Genomic DNA, 10129 nt, shown 5'->3' on the forward strand with positions numbered 1-10129 from the left:
GGGCTGGGTCCGGGGGGCGAGGCTGGCAGGCGGCGCCGAGGAAGGAGAGAGGCGGGCGCGCGGGAGGGAGACAGAGGAAGAGAGAGAGGGGAGGCGGCTCGGCCCGTTAAGTGGGCCTTCTTTGCCGTCTGCTAGCAGATGGCAAAGAGGGCGGCCGTTTAGGGCTGGCCTACGTCTCCTCTTTGTCGTCCGCTGGCGGACAGCAAAGAACCTGACCTAGCCACGCCGTGCCTTGTGGGGCCCACCTGGCCCTTTGCCGTCTGTCTTCCATCTCTTTGCCGTCAGCTGGCTGACGGCAAAGAAGCAACTGACGACAAATAGCCTTTTTGCCATCAGCCCTTTCTTTGTCGTCCGCTTTGTGAAAGCGGACGGGAAAGAGCCTCTTTGCCGTCAGCTGGCGGACGGCAAAGAGGTGGGAGACGGTAAATTGCCAGATTCCAGTAGTGTACCTGTAATTTTTATGAGTATGAATAAAGTTACAGGTGTTTCTAAAAAAACCACACTGCCTTGTCTCAAGAATAATACACCTCACCGCCTCTGCATGCATTCTCCAGAAGAAAAGAAACCAATTGCTCAAAAGAAAAAACCCAACACCACCGCCTTCCTCGAAATAGTCTTTCGCCCCGCGGCCTTCCTTCTTTCCCCAAGATCTTATGTTTAGGTCACCATTTGTTTTAGCATGGTTATTTTTATGCTTTTCATTTGTATTTATTGTTTTGCCTCAATGCACTCTTCTCTGCTGAACTATTCATGAAACAATGGTGTAGATGCACGAGCATCTTGCATAATTCCACAGATGATCTGAAGAAAAAAAACAAATTAACTAACACTTAGTTGTTTTACATCAAGATTTGTATTTTACTTAATGTGGATCACAAGATACTGTTAATATTTATATCATCATACATTATGATATGTTGGTAGCTGAATCTGCCAAACTCATTGGTTCATGCTTTTGAAGGCCTCAAGGAACATGGGATGGGGTCCCTTGGTTTGATACAAAGATGGTGGTACATTGATCCATTTCCTTAAGGTCAGCGTGAAGGATGGGAGCTTCTGCTCATTACAATATGATGGCGCAGCGGATCTATTGGGAGTCGAGTTAGCATGAAGTGAGGAAGCAGACGACATAATGTATTCTCTCTACATGGAGTGGAGAAGAAACCACACGACTATGCAGAAGATATCCGAAGGATCATAGTGCTTCAATTTGCTTGTTTAGTCAAAAATTTAAGAAAATGAACTTGTAGGTAATTTTCTATTCAAGGTTATATTTTGTACCTGGTGCCATTGTTTAGATGAAAATTTGTGATCTTTGGAACCAAATTCTGTTCAGGGTTCAATTGTGTATTTGGTGTCATTTTTGACAGACTTGATGTATGATGACTTGTTTCTTTGGATGATTTATGTTGTACAAACAGTCCACCATCCTTTGTTTACTTGTGCACTTATTACTAATCAACCTACTGTCGACCCATCAAAAAAAAACTGAACTCCTGTCGACTTGAAAGTAAACAACATCAACATTATATACAAACTATTTACATATTTTTCCTCGAAAATTTGGCCTTTTTGCCCAGAAGTCAACGGGAGTTTTTGGTTGGCAAAACTTTTTATATGAGTACAACAAAAGGTCGAGTTTGTTTAGAATTTTTTGAAGTTTCACAATTACGTTTTTTTTCTCATATCAGGTGCATATACACATGAGAGCCAAGCTGCCAAGGGGTATTTGCCGACTCATCTCTCACTATCCAGAAGACTGGGAAGGTGGCCACACATATTATTATGTATTTAGGCACTGCTAAAACGTAACATCTTCAAATAATACTGTATTAGCTTAACTACTTGTCTTCATTAGTAAGCGAGTGCTTTACATAGCACTTAGGCAGGAGATGCAAACAAGCTGCTCCATGCAGATGGTTCAGTCTAGCTACTGCTCTGTACACCAAAAGTCCTAAATATTGGCTCTAGCACCATTCCAAGGTGCAGCACTGCAGCTTCAGCTTAGATATGGGTTCTCGGCCGCTACCTTCTGGATCCGTTGGATCAAGCTATGATCTAGTTGCAGATAGCATCCTCTTTCTGCATTTCCCTGCAATTAAGAAATGCAAGAAATAAAAATCAGTGATGCTCCACAATTGGTTCAAGAGTTTATGGAATAGCACTTTTTTCAACGGCAAGTCTCACCGTGTATGATCTCAGCAAATTTCTCCATTTATCCTGAAAAGTTAAACAAAATGATAGATTGGTATTAGCAAAGGAACTAGGAGAAAGAATTAGAGGATGGGGTGCCGACAAGACAAGGTAACACGAGAAAAATGTACCAAACATAAAATCAATTTAACTATCTCTTTTATTAAGGATAAACTAATGATCTTTTGCAATGGAAAGTGTAGACAAATAGAAGATGGGCACATAGAGTGTGATTTACAAGGCCCCAAGCCAAGCAACATCTCAGAATTTATCACAGTACCACTTTACCTTAAGATTCACCGCAGTTCGGACTGAGGTCGAAAACCATTTCTTCTTCAGAGCAGACCATCTTCCAACACCAAGATCTTCAACACCATCCAGTAGTGCAGTCACCTCTTCGGGCGTCCAATGCTCGTTGTTGGTTCGTAGTCCACGGTTTTTGCCGTCGCCCTGTTCAAACAACCAACGACATAGAATTCTTTGGTTGCTGTCCATTGATGGATTAATTACGGAAGAAGTTCCAAGCTCATCTTTATGGGTGGACAATATAAAGAGAACGCTAGATAATTTGTGCGATTTCAACCTGGGAATATATAAGCAATTAAGCATGACTCTTACCCCAAAATGGTTACCCAAGAACCAACTTTTGTCGGTGCATAATGGTATTCTTCTCTTTCGAGGACCTCTCTTGCGCGTACAACCGCTCTCCGGCAGCGTGGTGGCTGGCGCGGCGTCGCGAGTCAAGTTGGCCTCCATCATGTAAGTAGGAGGACCGAGTGGAGCTGCAAGAAAAGCTTCATCAATTGATTCCAAAGTCCAAGCCACAGATATAGTTGATCTATGTTCAGAGAAGAATAAACTAGCATCGTACTACCTTCCCAACATTCCTCAATATTACTTTCGTCTCGGGGTACATTGAGCAGCTGTGTGATCGGCACATCATATACTGAATAGACCTCAGTGTCCATCTGCCATTAACAGCAATGAAATATATGCGGATAATTTAATATTGGGATTTCGAAATGATATAACGAAAACAGAGCTGCTAAGATCTGAATGAACTTGTATCGCATTTGAAGTAACTAGTCGGCCTATTTTCTCATTTTGTATGCAGATTTTGATATGCTCTGCAAGTCTGCATAAAGCAGAGTGCAGGGGCGGGGTGATTGTCGCGAGCTGAGCACGGCGAGGAGGATAATGGAGGCATGGCGCCGGCCGCCGGAGGACCCGCCGGTTCCGCCTCCATCAATCAAACCAGATTCCTCCGTCGCCTCCCATGGAGACGCCGTCTCCACCACCCTCCCTGCTGTCCCTTCTCGCCCACCTCTTCGCCGCCTCTTCCGCTCTATCGTCCCTCCCCTCCCCACTCCCCCCCTGCTCTACCACCACCACGGCGACGATAGCCACCGCTCAAATGGCAGTCTGGAAAAAAAAATCTCCTCCGTGGAAGCACCACACTCTCCTCGTCCGCCAATGGACGCACTTTGAGCCCGCCCCACCATCCCTTCTCTTCTCTGACGTTTCCCCACACCCCCGGCCGTCTATCGCGGCCGCCGGCCGCGACCGTACTCGTCGTCCTCCTCCCCGCACAGGACGCACCTGGCCACGGCCACTCTACGGCGTCCTCTCCTCGCTCGACCACCCACCCGTGCCCACCCTCTACGCGCGCCTCCACGCCGGACCCCAGGGTGATCTGCACTCGCCGCCCCGGGCCTGGAGCCGCGGAGGCCGCCTGCTCCTCCTTCTTTTGCCCGAGAACATCCCACATTCGCCGCCCCGGAGGCCGCCTGCTCGTGCTTCTGTTTTTGCCTGGGAACCGCGGCGGCAGCCTGCTCATCCTTCTTCTTTTCCGGGGAATCGCCTACACTCGCCGCCCCGGCGGCCGCCTCCCTTCCTTCTTTTTGCCGGGGAACCACCTACACTCGCCGCCCCGGCGGCCGCCTGCTCGTCGCAGCAGGCAGGTTCCGCGCCGACGCCGAGCTGTCGCTAGCTTCAGAGCACCTGCACGACTTGGCGCACCGCAGCCTCAAGCCGGAGATGGTCTTGCTCAGAGGGGACGGGCACGTACCTCGTTCTCCAGGCGTCCGTGTATCCCGCGGCGGCCGCCACCGATGAATGCCCAGCGCCTCTGCCACCTTGTTCAAGGAAGAGGAGCCGTGTAGGATTGGCAGCGATTGGAAGGAAATAGAATCAGGTGCGTCGGCGGGGAGACGCCAAGACGCCTGTTCCTGCGAAGCACCGCGGGGAGCACTGTGCACCAGCGGGTGCTCTTTTTTCGAATTGTATAAGGGGAGGGGCGGAGCCCTCCAAACGCGGTCACGCCGGCAATTAAATATTCTGTCCGGGCAGTGCGGCGGCCTGCGCTAGGCCGCCGCGGCCCGAAAGTCACATCATACGTACAGATTAGATATGTTATTATTATTACATGTCTTATCCCATATTTTTCATAGCTTTGTATAATAAACATTATCACATGAATATAATAATGCTACTGAATTAAATTAGTGAATTATATATTACAAAAACAATTTAATTTTTTAGAAAACTTCCAATCTATTCATCTTTAATCGTGGCAGTACAACGAACACCAGAAATAAAAATTACATCCAGATCCATAAACCACCTAGCGACGACTACAAGCACCGAAGCGAGCCGAAGACGCGCCGCCGTCATCGCCCCTCCATCGCCGGAGCCGGGCACAACTTGTTGTACTAGACAGTCGGCAAGTCATCGTGCTAAGGCCCCATAGGACCAGCACCTCAGAACAGCAACCGCCGCCGATGAAAAATAACGTAGATCGGAAGGATCCAAACCGAAGACACACGAACGTAGACGAGCAACGACGAGATCCGAGCAAATCCACCAAAGATAGATCTGCCGGAGACACACCTCACACGCCCACCAATGATACTAGACGCATCGCCGGAACGGTGGCTAGGCGGGGAGACCTTTATTCCATCTTCAGGGAGCCACCACCGTCTCGCCTAACAAGATTGAAAAAAGAGAGACTAAAAACGGAGCTCTCCCGCCGGCCCTTGCCAGGATCCACCGCACCTCGGTGGCCCTAGGGCCACCGGAGACGAGGCGGGCCTGCGCCGGCGCCGGCGAGAGGCACAAACCCTAACTTTCTTTCTTGGAGATGGAGGAGGGTGCATAGATGGTAGAGATCAAAACCATGACACGGTGCAGTCAAACTAGACTAGCTTCTCTCCACGCCCTCTTGCCAAATCCCTAGTTCCCAAATCACCGTCGTCGGCCACTGTCATCGTCGACGACCACCTTGTCCATCACACTGTCGGAGCTAAATTCAGTAGATCATTCGGTAGGGTATTACCGGCTAGGCGGTTGGGCTGGATGGCAACATGAGGCAAGGATTTACTCGGGTTTGGGCTCTCACGTCAAGATAATATCCTACTTCTGCTTGTGTATATTGCGAGAGAAGATGTACAAAGTACATGTGAATACCAAGGGACTATATGTATGCTACCAAGGGACTATAGGTATACTACCGACAAGCCCAACCCCCGTCTTGTATAATATACCGGGGGTCCTAGGCTACTCCTAGGGTTACAGATCCTAATCGGATATATCAGTGGAGGTAGAGTCCTCCATGGCTCAAGTATCTCCATCTTGAATGTCAAATCTTCCGGAGTCTTTGTATAATGTGTCACGGGCCGCCCCATGTGGCTCAGCACGGATCGACCAAGGGTCCTCAGACCAGCCCACCAAGCCGAGAACTGGCATGGTGAGCGACCCCTAGGACGGGACACCGTTAGTAGCCCCTGAACCTATCTTCAAGTATTGGTCAGGCCTCGATCATCTCTGAGCTACACATCGCCTTCGATCGCCAGTTCATAGAAGCTTCCCTAACAACATGTATGTGCAGTTGGCCTCTAATTGCCGAGCTGCCTCCAAAGAGGTGTAAGGGACAGTTCTTTTGGTGTCTCTAGAATAAGTTGCCTCCTACCCAGCTTATTCTAGAAGCTGCTTCTAAAAGAAAAATTGGTTGTACTTCTAGAATAAGCTGGGTAGGGGGCAGCTTATTCTAGAAGCCCAAAAATCCAGCAAAAAAGGGCCCTAAACCACCTGGTATTGAATTGTCGAAGGACATGATCAACCTGCACATCCCCGCGCAGCCAGCTCTTCATGGGAGGAATTCCCGCGTTGTGCCTCCAAAGGTCGTCTTGTCTAGTTCTGTCAGACCAAATTGGTCTCATCACCTAGTCTTACCAGACTACGTGTCAGGCATGGACCTACAGTCAACATGACATGCGAGAGTGGGCTAAGGGCCGACCCGCGCCACATCCCATCAACAACAGGCGTGCGCTCGATCCCCACATAGGTTTAACAGAGCCCCCTCGATTTGCATGCATAATTAACACTGTCGTGGGGATGTGAGGGGATTTTCTGCCATGCGGCAGGGATAACTGTTAGGATCGAGAGTATATCGACTAGAGGTGGTTGGATGGGAGATTTGAAATTTCTTTTGGAACTTTAAATCCAAACCAATGAATACAACAGAAGTAATATACGAGGACAAATACTGTAGGAAAACAGATAGGGACTCACACAAGAAGGTTTGTTTGAATGAGAAGGATCAAGAAAAACTTTCAATGAAAGTTTTTGATAATCTTTTGGGTGTAGTAGCACACAATTTTTGCGATGATAATAGTAGCACAGAATAGGAAGCAGTATGAAGTGCATGTAGGGAAAAACTATGAATGAAAACAAGCTATAGAATACATGTTATAAACTGAGAGAAGTTTGGCAGAACTCAACCTAGTCGAGAAACAAAGAAACACTAGACAACTAGCAGGTGAACATACAAGAATGCAACAATAAGCATAGCACACCGAAGTATACTAGGCAATACTGACATATCACATAAAGTAAATGAGGATAGATAGATGATCAGGAATAACAACTGGATCACAGAGCGCTAAAGATAAACTACTGAAAGTATTGCACTAGAGTAAAGTGAACCGGTGGTCCTCGATGGTGACAGTTAATTTGGTAGACCAGTAAACTCTTCTGCAAAAGAGCTACATCTAATTGGAGGGACTTGTAACTGAACACGGGATCAAACCTCTGTCCGTCCTATCCTCCTTCAACACGGAGCTGATCAGACTTTGGTTGAGTTCACTCAAGGTAGATCTAGATGCTTATCGGTGATCTCCAACCTTCGATAGACTTCTTCGCGGACCATAATTACTCTTGGTTGTTGAAGACTTTGCTTGGTGAAGACAATTAGTCTCTGACACTCAAGCCAACACCTACCCGTCTAGAGAGTGTGTAGCTCTCAAGAGTGATAGGTACAATAACTGTCAACTCATATCTATTGTGATGCTCAATCACTATCTAAGTTTCGACTCTTGATTTTTATCTAAGTGGATCTTAAACTCAAATATCTCGAGAGGGGTGCTCAATCAATCTTCTCATAATCTTAAGCAGAGTACCAACAAAAAACATTGGAGCGAGGTGGCTATTTATAGCCGCGGCCTTCCCTGATCGGAAATAACCATTTAGGACATGAAGCCCAACCAATGGCCAACCGACATGTTTCTAATGGTTGTATTTTCAACACAACAGTAACATTACTTGAGGAACAAGTACTGCTAACTCCTTGGTTTGAAAGATATCTGTCGCAGTTCAGAAGAACATCGTCGCTGGCTGGCAAGTAAACATTTGGTTCACAAAGAGATTTCGCTTAGTCTTGCATAAGTTTCATTTAAGCATCACAATAGAACTAAGTTCCAAAAAATTATACACCTCTTAATAGTACGATCATCCTATGACTCAAACAAGAGAAAGAAGAACAACGAAACAAATACTATGTCTTTGCTTCGCCTTCAAACTTCTCGACTGCAGTCATTCTTCTTCAAACACACTGAATAAAATTGCTTTGTGTTGCAATATAATTTTAAGGGGTCATGTTCTTCGCAATCTTCTCAATGTAGTTTCTTCTTGAAAAGTATCTCTCTCTTCTCTGTAACACAGATAATTCTCGTTATAGTTCCTCGAACTTCATGAAAGAATACAACATTCTTTTCGCTAGTTTAGGGACCATTTCTCTATGTGTGCACTAGCAAATAAATCATCCCTTATTGTTTTTGACAACAATCTCCAAAACATAGGGGGCAAGGAATTGCACCAACAATCTCCCCCCCCCCCTTTGGATGACTGTTGACAAAATATAAAACATCAAACAGTAGATAAATGGTAACTGATAATGTGTAGAAGATTAGTGTTATGATATCAGTAGCTATGTGTTTGATCTCTCTCTCTCTCTCTCTCTCGTGTTCTTGATTTGGCACGATCTTGATGTACCGCGAGCTTTGATATTATAGTTGGATCTTATGATGTTTCTCCCCCTCTACTCTTGTAATGGATTGAGTTTTCCCTTTGAAGTTATCTTATCGGATTGAGTCTTTAAGGATTTGAGAACACTTGATGTATGTCTTGCATGTTCTTATCTGTGGTGACAATGGGATATTCATGTGATCTACTTGATGTATGTTTTGGTGATCAACTTGCGGGTTCAGTGACCTTGTGAACTTATGCATAGGGGTTGGCACACGTTTTCGTCTTGACTCTCCGGTAGAAACTTTGGGGCACTCTTTGAAGTTCTTTGTGTTGGTTGAATAGATGAATCTGAGATTGTGTGATGCATATCGTATAATCATACCCACGGATACTTGAGGTGGCATTGGAGTACTAGGTAACATTAGGGTTTTGGTTGATTTGTGTCTTAAGGTGTTATTCTAGTACGAACTCTATGATAGATGGAACGGAAAGGATAACTTTGAGGTGGTTTCGTACCCTACAATAATCTCTTCGTTTGTTCTCCGCTATTAGTGACTTTGGAGTGACTCTTTGTTGCATGTTGAGGGATTGTTATATGATGCTCGCATTGATGTCCTAGACTTGACATTAGGGTTCAAGTCCTAGACTTGACATTGATGCTCGCATTTTTCTGAATTTATTTCAGGCTTTTCGGCGATTCCCATTCAATGGGAGAACACGTTCCCGTCGACGTCGACTACGGAGGCGCCTATGGTGACTTTGTCAATCTTAAGATGATGTGTCGACTCAGTTTTTTGGAGGTTCTCACATGGGTAGGGATGGAGTGAGTGTAAGTTTGTTTGTATGAGCGTCTGCGTCTATACCGTGTTAAAAATGTAGAGAAGTGGTATGGGAGTTCATGGTATGTACTATTGCTTATGAAGTTAAGCAAACTTGTATGAAGTTGTTGCCGTGTGTGCTCCAAGAAAACTTGTGTAACAAGTTAGCTTGCACAACAAGCTACTGCCATGTGGATGGCATGTTGACTAAGTTAGCTAGAGATCTTCGCTTGAAGAGATTTCAATCCTATCAGCTCGTTGTAGCCACAGCGGACGAAGAGGCACTCTTTGTGTATGACGCACACGAAGAGCTACTCTTCGTATCTGATGTGGACAGAGATCCTCTCTTCATTGTGGCAGCATACGAAGATCTCTCTTCGTGACCATAATGGACAAGGAGTCCATTGACAGACCAAACTCGCCACCGCCATCTTTAGCCGTCGTGACTTAGGGATGTGGAATTTCACAGTGCCAAGAAAAGGTAGGGACACGTTTGCTAGACTGCATGGATTTTGGGCACTTTGCATCTATGGCTGGACTCATCCTGGCTGATTGAAGAAAGGATAAAACCCATATTCTGCACATAATTTGTTTACCTGCATCCCCTCTAGACTGGCTACGCAGAAACGCACGCATGGTGTTTGGTTGCAAGCATGTTCTAGGCAGATGCAGCGCATTGGTATTTGGTTACATGTAACACGTGATCAAGTAACCTTTCATTGGAATGATGAGGTTACTAACACACAGTCATGCACAACATAGATAAACATGCATAGCATAGACCCATAAACTAGAGTCTTACACACACACACACA

At 46.0% G+C, this 10129-nt stretch overlaps 1 long non-coding RNA gene across 1 annotated transcript; it reads right to left on the reverse strand.

Moving 5' to 3' along the window:
* Positions 1 to 1952: 1952 nt before the first annotated feature.
* Positions 1953 to 2556, reverse strand: LOC119367062. Its single transcript, XR_005176180.1, has 3 exons — positions 2482 to 2556; positions 2188 to 2220; positions 1953 to 2092 (listed from the first exon to the last, which is right to left on the reverse strand). It is a non-coding gene; the product is annotated as an uncharacterized LOC119367062 (long non-coding RNA).
* Between the last annotated feature and the right edge of the window lie 7573 nt (positions 2557 to 10129).

The sequence above is a fragment of the Triticum dicoccoides genome, chromosome 2B (genome assembly GCF_002162155.2).
Source record: "Triticum dicoccoides isolate Atlit2015 ecotype Zavitan chromosome 2B, WEW_v2.0, whole genome shotgun sequence".
Classification (NCBI taxonomy): Eukaryota; Viridiplantae; Streptophyta; class Magnoliopsida; order Poales; family Poaceae; genus Triticum; species Triticum dicoccoides.